The sequence below is a fragment of the Macrotis lagotis genome, chromosome 7 (genome assembly GCF_037893015.1).
Source record: "Macrotis lagotis isolate mMagLag1 chromosome 7, bilby.v1.9.chrom.fasta, whole genome shotgun sequence".
NCBI lineage: Eukaryota > Metazoa > Chordata > Mammalia > Peramelemorphia > Peramelidae > Macrotis > Macrotis lagotis.
Genome location: NC_133664.1, coordinates 169,047,677 through 169,061,075, shown reverse-complemented (window position 1 = coordinate 169,061,075; position 13,399 = coordinate 169,047,677). Strand labels below are relative to the sequence as shown.

Here is a 13,399-nt window from a genome sequence, read left to right as displayed (position 1 = left end):
TCAGGTCCCAAAAACTTAATAACAGCAGAGGTCCAGCAGCTAGATAGCAATCCAGCAGGGAGAACTCCAGCCCCAAACAAACTCTGAACTCTGAGAACCCTGGTGGAAAACACAGGACTGGGTTAGGAATAAACCACTAATAAGACTGGACATAAAGTGTGTGTGGGGGGAAACCTCTGCCATTGGAAGGCCTGGAATATATAGGTAACATCTTGGCCAATAGCATGCCAGGGATCAGACCAAAGGCTTAGCAAAAAACAAACAAACAAACAAATTTGGATCCATAATCCCTCTACTCTAGGAACAGAGTGAAAACAACAAAGATGAACAAAAAAACTAAGAGTGATCACTGTAGAAAATTAATTTATAGAAAAAGATGACAAGAATGCTATGTCTCTTCGAAGGATGAAGCAGTGAAAAAAATCACTCACAAGGTAAGTATCAAAACAGTCTATAAATTGGACTCAAATATAAAACGTCATTGAAGAGCTTTAAAAAAATATCTAAAAACCAAAAAAATGAAAGGAAGTAGAAAATTGGAAAAAGAAAATGAAAGTCATGCAGGAAAATTATGAAATATTGATGAAAGAAATCAATTCCATTAAAAGTAAAAATAACCAACTGGAAAACAAAACACAAAAGCTAATTGAAGAAAATAAAACCCTAAAAATGAGAATTGAACAAAAAGGAACCAATGATTCTACAGGTCTACAAGATTCCATCAAAAAAATAATAAGGCTAAAAAAAATCGGAGAAAATGTAAAGTACATTTTAGGGAAAATGAAAGACTTGAAAAGTAGATCCAGGAGAGACAATCTAAGAATCATCTGGTGACTAGAAAGCCTGGATAAAAAAATTAGCTGGAAAACATCATGCAGGAAATTATAATGGAAAACTGTCCAAATCTACTAGAACAACATATTGATATAACCATTGAAAGAATCCACAGAAACCCTCCAGAGAGATATCCCAGGATAAAAACTGCAAGGACTGTAATAGCCAAACTCTAGAACTCTCTAATAAAGGAGAGAATATTGCAAGAAGCAAAAAGAGAACAACTCAAAAATACAGGAAACAGCATCAGACTCATACAGGACCTATCACCCTCAAGACTGAAAGATCAGAACACCTCAAATAGCAAATTTTGGAGAACAAAAGACCTGGGATTACATCCCAGAATGTACTACCCTGCAAAATTCAACATATAGTGTCAGAGCAAAAGATGGATGTTCAATGAAACAGAAGATTTCCAGAATTTCTTGACACAAAGACCAGAAATGAACAGAGAATTGAATAGCCAAATACATAACTCAAGAGTTCCATTAAAAAAAAAAAGTTGATGAAAAGGGGAAAGAAAAAAACAAAACAAGGCAAATATGGGCAAGACTAACAAATTGTATACAACGCAAAAAGGAAGATATAACACTTTTAATTCTTTAGAACTTTACTTCTCTAGGAATAATTAGAGGGTAGAATATAACTGAAGAGAATTCAATCTTATCTCTCCATTGTAGAGGTCCAAGATCACATCACTGTTTGAGACAGAAAGGCCTGAAGAAAAATAGAGGTGTTAACTTTAAACTTGTGTCTCATTATCTTTTGAATCACTTTAATCACACAGTGCTTAGTACCTTTTCTAATGAGGGCCTCATAAACTGTGGAAGACCTGAGTCAGTATCTCTGTAACTTAACAATCATTTGTAAAGTTATCAGGTAAGACCTCTAGAGCATCCCAGTAATTAAAGTTCTTTAAGATTCTTACAGTTAATAGGATCAGGGTTTGACTTAATGAGTGCTTCATTTTTGAATACCTTGGGTTGGAGGGAGAGAAAGTGGGAAAAGAATAAGACTTACTTCACTTAACAAGGTATTAAGGGCCTGCAGGGTGCCCACTCCCAGGTCGCCTGAGCCCAGACCAAAAGGAGAAGGCGAGTCAGTGCCCGCAATGTCGGCGCCTCCTGATGAGAAAGTAGAGACTAGAGCCGGACACCCTCCTGCGGTAAAAGCTGGTGGAATGAGAATTGTACAGAAACACCCTCATAGTGGAGATGCCAAAGAAGAGAGAGATAAGGATGATCAAGAATGGAAAAGCACCAGCCCACCTAAACCAACTGTGTACATCTCTGGTATTATTGCAAGGGGAGACAAAGATTTCCCCCCTGCTGCAGCTCAGGTGGCTCACCAAAAGCCACATCCTTCTATGGAAAAGCATCCTTCTCACAGGACTACAAAGCACATCCAACAGCCTGGCAAGTGAAGATCCTGCTACCACCTGTCAATCTGCTTCTTGGAGAAGAATACATGATTTCCTCTTAGGTTTGACATTTAGAGACCAACAAGAATTGGTCCAATTTTTTTTCCTATCTCTAGCTCTGTAGAGAAATTTAAGACAAAACAAGTCAGTAACTTCCTTTGCCTTACATTTCTTGGTTTACTGCCTGCAAATAGATCAGATACCTGTGTATCTTGTCCATCTAAATGCAAACAACACTTGAGTCTCATTTTCCCCCCATCTAGGATCCTTACTCAATTCAACCTTATCTTCAGTTTTGCTTAGGGAAAACAGTGATTTTTTAAAAAAGTTAGTTTTAGTAGTTCTAAAGTTGCCTTTGGTTTGTGCCATAAAGTATGATATTCTAAAACAATTGTAAACAAATTTTAGGAAGGGTATGGTTATGGTTAGGAAAAATTGGGACATTTTGTAATCATGTTTTTAATCAGATGCTGGAGTTTTCTCATGTAATCTAGAGAAAAATGGGAAGTCAGTTAAAATTTCACAGTGTTCTTTCAATGAATACCCAGAACAGGTGTTTTCTTTAAGAATCTAGTTGCTGGAAAATGAGAATCCAAGAAAGCTTTTTCAAAATGAAGCATCTTTCTTAGGTCACAGGACAAATTTTCCAACAATTCGTCTTGTTGGCTTGGATTTGAGGGGGGACTCTTAATATTCTACCCATATAGTGGGGAGATACATGGATAATGGTTAGAAAAGTTTAACAAGATAATTTAGAGCAGGGGGGAAATAATAGATAAAGATCCACCAAGTTCACAAAGAGATCCAATTGTCCTCCAAAGGGAGATTAATCTCATTGTCAGGGAAAGATAAATACTGTTCCATTTTAGGTAGAGCAATCCATTTGCAGACCTCACAAATGTGATCAGACCCCCCTTTGCCCTAATTACATAATTACTCTTAGTAATGTTCAAGTGTTTGATGTCATTCTGAGTTATTTTGTGTGTGCTTCTTGCTAGTTGATATTTGTAAGACTGCTGCTTAAATGATTACTATACTATTTCCCTATTGAAAAATAAATTCATTCTGGGTATTTGCAAATGAAAAAAGCTCTCTCAAACAATATAATTTTATGGGGAAAGTATTGCCTACTTAGGATACTAGCAGTCTGTTTTGAAGTTCTTTCTTGCTGCAGGTCAGCAGTGGTACTATATGAATGGCTGCCTGCCTGTACCACCAGTCGTCCTCAGAATGAATGACAAAATCCACATCCTCAAGAGGTAGAAATACTTGTAACTCTCCCTAGATTAATATCTCCTTACCCTTCTCTCAGGAAAGAATGTTCACAGTTCACTTCATTTCATGTTTTCAAGAAAACTTGGGGTTTTCTTAGCTCCAGATTAACAGAAGGCCAGTTTCCTTTGCAAGTGACATTGTATCATCTATGTGAACATTGTCTGCCTCTATAAGACAGTGGATTTTGTCATTACTTCACAAAACCCACATCCAGAGTTTGCTGGTTGATATTCCTATGGAACATGTGCCTAAATATTGGCATCTCCTCAGAACTCTGTTCAGAAATAAATATTTCAAATAGGAGGTGGGGAGAGGTTTTATAACACTTGGGAAAAGAATTGGAAGTAGATTGAATATAGTGCAATCCATGTATCACACCCTCTGCTATAAGAATAGTTCAAGAAGCTTCTCCCACCCCATCTCATTTAAACTTCCACTGAGAGATAGCTGAAAATGATAGTCTATTATTTTTCCAAAAATTTCATTTTACATTTATCTCAAATCATTGAAAAGAAACAATTACATCAAGTGTTTCCTTTTATAGTTAATCATTTGTTTTTCAATAATAAAAATTATGTCTGCCAAAAAAAAACCACAAGGTATTAAGTAGCCTGGGTTGTGAGGGGGGAGGTAGAATGTGAAAGAAAATAGGCCTCGGAGGAATAGTCAAAAATAGTTCAAGAAATGATACTGTTTTGTATAATACTTTGACTCCTGAAGGGGACTCCATGTAGCTGAATGATACTTGAAAAAGTTGTAAGGTAAAAAATGATTATAATTATAATTTGGTGCAATTTGAGTCAATGCTACTTATCAAGCAACCAAGCAAACAATGTGTGATGATATCTTGATAACAATGGGAGCTTATCAGTTAATCAAATAATCAAACTGTAATTGATGATGGCTGATTAATAATCTTAGACCAAAACATAGCACTAAGGGAAGAAGCACAAAGATTTGTAATTTTAGTATGAGAATGTGAATGCTGAGTAAATTCTATTCGTTTCATTTAGTATGAGAATGTGAATGCTGAGTAAATTTTATTCGTTTGATTTACCCCACTGAGGGAGTAAAATACATCCCCACATAGGATTAAAAATCTAATTTATTCCACAGGGCAGGGGGAGATTGGGAAAGAGAAAGATAAGGGAGAAAGGGACTGATAAAATGGAAGGGAACGCATAAGTGAAAATAAACTGAAAGTTAAATTTCTAAAAGAAAAATGAAAGGGGAAAGGTAGTAAAATTTTGGTAATGAACAATAAGAGAAAAGGAAAGAGATAAATATAAATGGAGAAAGGTGGCATGGAAGGAAATACAGAATTAGTAATCTTAACTGTAAATGTGAATAGGATGAACTATCCCATAAAATGGAAGCAGACAGCAGAATGGATAAAAAACCAGAATCCTACAATATTTTGGTTGCAAGAAACATATTGGAAGCAGAGAGATAAACACAGGGTAAAGGTAAAAGGTCAAAGCAAAATATATTATGCCTCAGCTGAAGTAAAAAAAAAAAATCTGGGGTAGTGATCTTAATTTCAGACAATGTAAAAGCAAAAATAAATCTCATTAAAAGGGATAAGGAAGGAAACTACATTTTCTAAAAAAGGCAGGCATCATTGATAATGAAGCTATATCATTACTAAACATTTATGCATCTAATACCTTAGCTTCCAGATTCCTAGAGGAAAAGCTGAGTGAATTAAAGGAGCCATAGATAGAAAAACTTTAAAAATGAGGGACCTCAATTTTCTTGTCTCATATCTAGATAAATCTAACAGCAGAAATAAACAAGAATGAAGTTAAAAAAGTGAATGAAATCATAGAAAACTTTGAAATGATACACCTCTGGCGAAAACTTAATGAGGGTAGAAAACCATATAGTTTTTTTCTCAGCAGTACATGGCACCTTCACCAAAATTGCCCATGTACTAGGGCACAAAATCATTATAATCAAATGTAGAAAGGCAGAAATAATAAACACACACTTCTCAGACCATGATGCAATAAATATTAGATGTAATAAAGCATCAGGAAAAGATAAACCAAGAACTAATTGGAAATTAAATAACTATGTTAAATAAAGGGTGGATCAAAGAGCAAATATTAGAAATAATCAATATTCATATCCAAGAAACTGATAATAATGAAACATCATATCAAAATTTATGGGATGCAGCAAAGGCAGGTTTGGGGTAAAGCTTTACATCTTGAATTGCCTATAGAAATAAAATAGAGAAAAAGGAGATCAATAGTTTGAGTATGCAATTAAAAAGCTAGAAAAAAGACTAAATTAAACATCCTCAATAAATATGTAATGAGAAATTCTGAAAAGCAAGGGAGAGCTTAATAAAATTGAAGCCAAGAAAACCATTGATCTCATAAATAAAACTAAGAGTTAGTTTAATGAAAAAAAGCACTAAAAGTCAGACTTTTGTTTAATCTAATAGAAAGAAGATAACCAAAGTACCAGTTTCAAAAATGAAAAGGGTGAACTAGCCATCAATGAGATGGAAATTAAAGAGATAATTTGGAGCTACTTTGCTGAATTGTATGCCAATAAATTGGATAACTTGAGTGAAATGGATGAACATTTACAAAAATACAAACTGCCCAGATTAACAGCAGAGGAAATTATTAATTTACACCCATTTCTGAAAAAGATATTAAAGAAACCATCAATAAACTCTTTTAGAAAAAGACCTCCAGGTCCAGATGGATTTACAAGTGTATTTTATCAAACATTTAAGCAGCAAGTAATTTCTATTCTATATAAGCTATTTTAAAAAATTGGGAGAGCAACACATTATGCCAAAGGTCTTTTATGATACCAATATGATGCTGATAACTAAGCCAGGAAGAATGAAACAAACAAAGAAAATTATAGACCAATCTTCTTAATGAATATTGATGCAAAAATCTTAAATAAAATTTTAGCAATGATACTACAGCAAGTTATTACCAGGGTAATATACCATGATCAGACTCGATTTATACCAGACAGGCAGAGAAGGTACAATATCAGGAAAACATTCAACATAAGTAAACATATCAATAGCAAAACCAAGAGGAATTAATCAATTATCTCAATAGATGCCAAAAAAGCTTTTGATCGAAGGCAACATACATTTCTTTTTTAATACTCTAAAAATTACAGGAATAAATCGAGTTTTCCTTAAAATAATAAATACTACCTATCTAAACAAATACTGTATTTAATGGGAATAAACTTGGAATATTTCCAATAAAATCAGGGATAAAAAAGGGTGTCCATTATTATTCAATGTAGTATTAGAAATGCTAGCAGTAGTAATAAGAGAAGAAAAAGAAATTGAAGGAATCAGAATTGGCAATGAAAAAAGCAATACTTTCACTCTTTGCAGGTGATATGATGGTATATCTAGAGAACCTGAGAAAATCATCTTAAAAACTCTTTGAAACAATTAACCAATTCAGCAAATTGGCAGGATATAAAATAAACCTACAAAAATAATCAGCATTTTTATATATGAGCAACAAGGCCCAAGAACAAGAGATAGAAAGAGAAATTCTATTTAAAATAGCTGTAGACAGCATTAAATACTTGGGAATCTATCTCCCAAGGCAAACCCAGTATCTCTGTGAACACAATTATAAAACACTCCTCACCCAAATAAAGTCATATCTAAATAATTAGAAAAATGCCATATGGAGGCTGGGTTTGAACTGGACCCGGAGGCACTGCAGGTGCTGCCAGGTGACATGTCTGACTCGGAGCTCGGTAGGAAATGGGACCAGTGCTTGGCCGATACAGTGGTGAAGCTGGGTATGGGGTTTGGATTGGGCGTTATTTTCTCACTTACATTCTTCAAAAGGAGGATGTGGTCATTAGCCTTTGGTTCTGGCATGGGATTGGGAATGGCTTACTCCAACTGTCAGCATGATTTCCAGGCTCCATATCTTGTGCATGGAAAATATGTCAAAGAGCAGTGACTTATGACTGAGAACATCCCACTGGGAAGAAGAAAAATACTGTTTATTCCTTAGGAATATTGAAGTGCCCTGGAGTAAGCTGAAATTCTTCTATAACAATGTTATCAGTAAATGCTTTGTACTCCAGCACACTGTTTATGTATTTGAAACCAAGTCTGTTTCTTGTTTTGTATTTTCTCTCTGGAAACTGCAAGAAGAAGGTCTTAGAAGGAATAAATTAAATGAAAAAAGAAAAAAATGCAATATACTCATGGTTAGGTCAAGCTAATATTATAAAATGTTATAATGTTATAATATTATAATTATAATATTATATAATATAATTATAATATAAAATATTACAATAATAATAATATAATGTTATAAAAATGACAATTCTGCCCAAATTAGCTTACTTATTCAGTGCCATATCAACTACCAAATTACTACTTAACTGTGCTAGAAAAAATAGCAAAAAATTTCATCTGGAGCAAGGAAACTGATGATTACATATATATGAAGGAAGGTGGCCTAGCTCTACCAGATCTAAAAGTACACTACAAAGCAGTAGTCACCAAAACTGCCTGGTTCTGGTTAAGAAATGGAGAAATAGATCAGTGGAATTGGATAGGTCCAAAAGAAAATGCAGAAAATGACCACAAATGTCTTCTATTTGAGAAACCGAAAGGCATTAGCCCCTGGGAAAAGAACTCATTATTTGACAAAAATTGTTGGAAAAACTGGAAAATAGTATGACAAAAACTAGGCATAGATCCACATCTCACAACCTATGCAAGGTGAAAGTGGGTAAAGGAATTAGACAGAAACAATGATACCATAGATAAATTAATAGAAAAAAAGTGATAAATTTATGATCAAACATGAATTTGAGTATCAATCATTATAATCAATCAATCATTATAATCAATCAATTATTATAAACTGCAAATGGTTGATTTTGACTATATTAAATCAATACTGCCAAAATTAAAAGGAAAGCAGAAAGCTGGAAAAAAATGTTCACAACTAGGAGTTCTGATAAAGGTCTTATTTCTAAAATATATAGAGAATTGCATCAAATTTACAAGAGCAAAAGGCGTTCCCAAATTGATAAATGGTCAAAGAATATGAACAGACAGTTTTCAAATGAAGAAATTAAAGCTACATATATATATATATATATATATATATATATATATATATATATATATATATATATATAATTATATTAAAAATGCTCAAAATCACTCTTGATTAGACTAGAATTGCAAATTAAGATAACTATGAGGTATCATCTCACTGCTTTTAGATTAGCCCAGATGAGAAAAAGGGAAAATGATCATTGTTGCGGGATTGGGCGCCTGATGCATTGCTGGTGGAGTGGTGAACATATCCAACCCTTCTGGAGAGCCATATGAAACTATGTCCAAAGAGCAATAAAACCGTTCATGCCTTTTGACACAGCATTTTCAATTCTAGGTCTATATCCAGAAGAAAAAATGGAAAAAGTCCTATATATGTTCCAAAATATTCACCAAAGCTCTTTTGTAGTGACAAAGAATTGGAAATTGAAGTATTGCCCATCAATTGGGGATTGGCTAAACGTGTTCTGGTACATGAATATTATGGAATACTATTATTCTATAAGAAACCATAAATAGTCAGACTCTAGAGAAGCATGGAATGACTTATGGGAACTGATGCTGAGCTAAGAGAGTAGTACCAAGAGAACAATGTACACATCTACAGCAACATTATAAGATGAACAACATTGATGGAAGCAGGTTGTCTCAGCAGTCCAGAGTTACAGGAACATGAGGATTAACAATAATGCCTACTTCTCAAAGTTTCTATGAAGCTCAAATAAGATAATATCTGTAAATCACTATATGTCAAGGGCTTGGCACATAATAGGTACTTAAATGCTTGCTTCTATTTATATATATATATATATGCCTTAACATAGGATGATTGCCTAAGCTGTTGGGCAAACTTGAAGTAGTACATAATGTTATTGCTTGTTATTGCTATCTTAGATCATTTCTACTCAGCACATATATGTATATATATATATATATATATATATATATATATATATATGCCTTAACATAGGATGATTGCCTAAGCTGTTGGGCAAACTTGAAGTAGTACATAATGTTATTGCTTGTTATTGCTATCTTAGATCATTTCTACTCAGCTGAGGCCCATATATATATATATATATATATATATATATATATATATATATATATTTATATATATATGTATACACACACACACACATATATATATGTATATATATATACATATATATATATGTATATACACACATATATACCCAATTTTGGAATCACTTCTGAAGTTTCATTTTCTAATGCCTCCCATATTCAATTAGGTGTTAGGTTCTTCCAATTATATTCTCACAATATCACCACATCCATTGTTTTCTCTCTGATCACAATATGAATATAGTTCATGCTTCCCATATTCAATTGTGTATTAAGTCCTTTTAATTGTATCTCCCCTCAATATCACCACATTCATAGCTTTCTTTCTGATCACAAGAACATGCCCCCAACTCCAGTTACCTAGACTGTTGTCATAGTTTCCTAATTTAAATTCTCATCTCCATTCTTTCTTTTCTCCAACTGAAAGTTGGATTTTCTCAAAGTTGCCAATATAATTGTCTTGTGTTATTCATCTGACCATGCTACTCATTTGCTCATTTTGCTTTTCCCCATTGTTTCTGTGATAAAATGCAAACTCTTCATCCTTGTCTTCATGCTCTTCTGCAACATGATTCCAGTTTTTATTTTTTTTATTATCTTATTCCATTAATCCTTTTATTTAGTGTATGGTCTGGACTATTACATAGTGCCTCCCTTGTCTTCATATGTAATTTACTTCTTCTTTGTTCTCTTTAAGAAGTAATCTTCCTGATCTGTGATATTCTACTCAGTTCTATCTTTGAGAAAGAAGCTGCCCTTGGAGAGTGAATAGAGCAACATGCATGAAATCAGGAGAAAGTGATGTGAAATCCAAACAACATATTATTATTTATCTGTCCAACTCTCAGACCTTCAGTTTTCTTACATGTAAAATGAAATTATTGTGGGACTTTTCCTTACAGAATTATTGTGATGATTACATGAGATAATATATGTAAAGTACTGTACAGATCTGAATGTCCTATATACATGCCAGTAATTATTGTCACTTCCAAGTAAGCTGGAACTTTAGAAATTTAGAAGGTCTTCAAGGTTACTTCTAGCTTTAAATCTATTATCCTATAGTCCTGTGATGAACATAAATATTTTTAGAATATTTACTCTATAAGATACTCTTTGTCCCCTTCAAACTCTACCTGATTTATCTGTGAAGATTACACATAGCTTATTAGACTATAATCTCCTTGAGAGCAAAGTCATTTTTTCTATATCTTCAGTGACTAAAAAAAGCACCATGCACTCAGAAAGATAAAGACTATTAAATAATTGTTGAATTGAATTCACAATGAAATTGGAGTCTACATTGCTTTGCAGGGTTATTTGTTTCATATTTGCATTTTTTTGGTCTCCCATGAAGGATTTTTCAGTTCCTAGAGTATAGGTGTCTTTATTTCTTTCCATCTTCCATGGAGTCCAATAATGTTTGGATTGTGGTAGGGTGTTCAATAAATATTTTTGAGTGAAACTCAAATACATAAATTATGCATGACTGCTAATCACTTTGATCAAGGCAGAATTATCTTTAAAATAAACAGATTGCAAACATTAGAATAGAAGCATAAGTGAGATTCTAATTTAACAATTTGCTAAATGCCCTTCCCCTATTTTTCCATCTGTCTTTTTGGATGGAAAAAGGAAACACACGTTTTCAAGTTGTTGAAAGAAACAAGCTTTAAAATTGTGAGGAAGGCCACTGTGGTTTTGTTTTAAGTTCCCTTACCTTCTGGCTTAGGTCCCATTATTCTCCCCCACGCCTAGTAAATTTCTAGTTTGGCAGAGAACAATGTAGATTTGTTTTGTTCATTGTTTGATGATTCCTATGATGGTATTAAAGATAGGATTGCACAATCACACTAAATCTCTCTGATTGACCTCATCATAAGTCATTTACAGTTAGGTCCTTCTTGTGGTAGGTAGACAAATTTTCCAACTTTATAAAGTATTATTGATAGCTCACTAATACTTATATTGAGTAAGACCTATCATTGCACCAGTCCCTGGGAGTTATTCTCCTTTCCAGGCTGTCAGCATTTCATGTATTCATCACTTCAATCAATTCTTAATCGGTGACAGGTCTTTTTCTCTCACTCCTTCGATTCCCAGATCTTATAAAAGCATCTTTCAAGGGACCTAATTGAAAGCTCTTTTGAACATTTGAATAAATTATGTTCCCTACTTATGTTTTACTTTCCTCTTCCATCTCTCTCCACGTATGCTCCCATGAACAGCTTGGGTTTTCTTTATTGTTCAATTGATGTATATTGAGTGTTCAATCACCTCTTGTGTTCTATGTAACATGTAGGGACAACTGTAATGACTTGACTTCTATTGAAATGTTGTATATAAGTGTAAACCATCCTAAATTATTTCAGGAAATTGCAGATTTACAATGTATGCAGTCAGTGAGTGCTAATATTTGAGGAGGTTAGAAATTAGGGCAGTTAGGATAGGGTGTGTTTGTGTGGGTGAGTGTGTGTGTGTGTGTGTGTGTGTGTGTGTGTGTGTGTGTTTGTGAGAGAGAGAGAGAGAGACCTGTAGCCACTGTCAGAGTCTTATGTTGTAGGGTATTTTATATATTTTTAACAAATGCATCATTGTCTCAGAGTCATAGAGTATAGAGCTGTTAGCAACCACTTAAGTTTGCTTAGCCATTCTTGGCAATAGCATTATCAATTAAACCAAAACCATCTTTTCACTGGAATGTTGGGACATTAGAATTCACTTATTGCCTACTCAAAAGTAATGGACATAATAATGTATGACAATTGTATTGAGGGAGAGACTACATGTAGTACAGTACAAAAAAATGGCAAAGAAATATAAAACTAGAGAGTAAGTGAAAATAAGCTCCAAATGGGTGAAATATTTTAGAAACAAAGAGGGTAAAATTAGGAGGAATCCTAAGGAGTTAATGTAGTAAATGTCATTTGAGTAGGGTCATGCAGAATGGGCAACTGTTGCTGTGTCCTTAGTTACTTTGCACTTCATCTTGTAATCCTTGTCATGATTCCTAAAAGTTATAACTTTGTTTAACTTTTATGAAATAGCTTGAGTAATTAATTTTAGATTACTTTAATGTTTCAATTTTTTTACTGTGTGTCAATGTGTAAGGAACAAATTATTGACTATATAATGAAATGTAATGAATGTATTGAATATAATGAAATTATTCATTAGAGCCATAAACTTCTATCCCATACTGGAGGAAGGACAGGAAATTTCTTTTGTAGTGTCTTGGGTTTTTGTTTCATTTTTTCTACCTTGGAGTCATAAAAATTGAAGCTTTATCTGAAATCATCATTATCAAGAAGCACTAATTGTCGATATGCAAAATCCTATTCTATGTATTGAGGATTCTGTTTTTTTAATTTTATTTATTTAAGGCAATGGAGTTAAGTGATTTACCCAGGGCCACACTGATAGGCAATTATTAAATGTTTGAGGTCAAATTTGAACTCAGGTTCTCCTAACTCCAGGGTCACTGTACCTTTTAGCTGCCCGCTGTGTTGAAATTTCTAAAAAAATTCAGGATGTGATTCATGCTCTCACAAGACTTAAAAGTGTCAATGGAGAATTAGAAATACTGATCAAATGATAATATATGAAATGAAGCAATGAGGTGTAGAGTCAATTAAGGATGCAGCAATTCACAGGTGGAAATAATTATTAAGAGCTGATGTGGTAAGTAA

General features: G+C 33.6%; 2 pseudogenes; both read left to right on the top strand.

Moving 5' to 3' along the window:
• Nucleotides 1-1,921: 1,921 nt before the first annotated feature.
• On the top strand, nucleotides 1,922-2,257 carry LOC141493902 (death-associated protein 1 pseudogene; annotated as a pseudogene).
• Nucleotides 2,258-7,262: 5,005 nt separating this feature from the next.
• LOC141493901 (MICOS complex subunit Mic10 pseudogene) lies at nucleotides 7,263-7,735 on the top strand (annotated as a pseudogene).
• The last annotated feature ends 5,664 nt before the right edge of the window (nucleotides 7,736-13,399 follow it).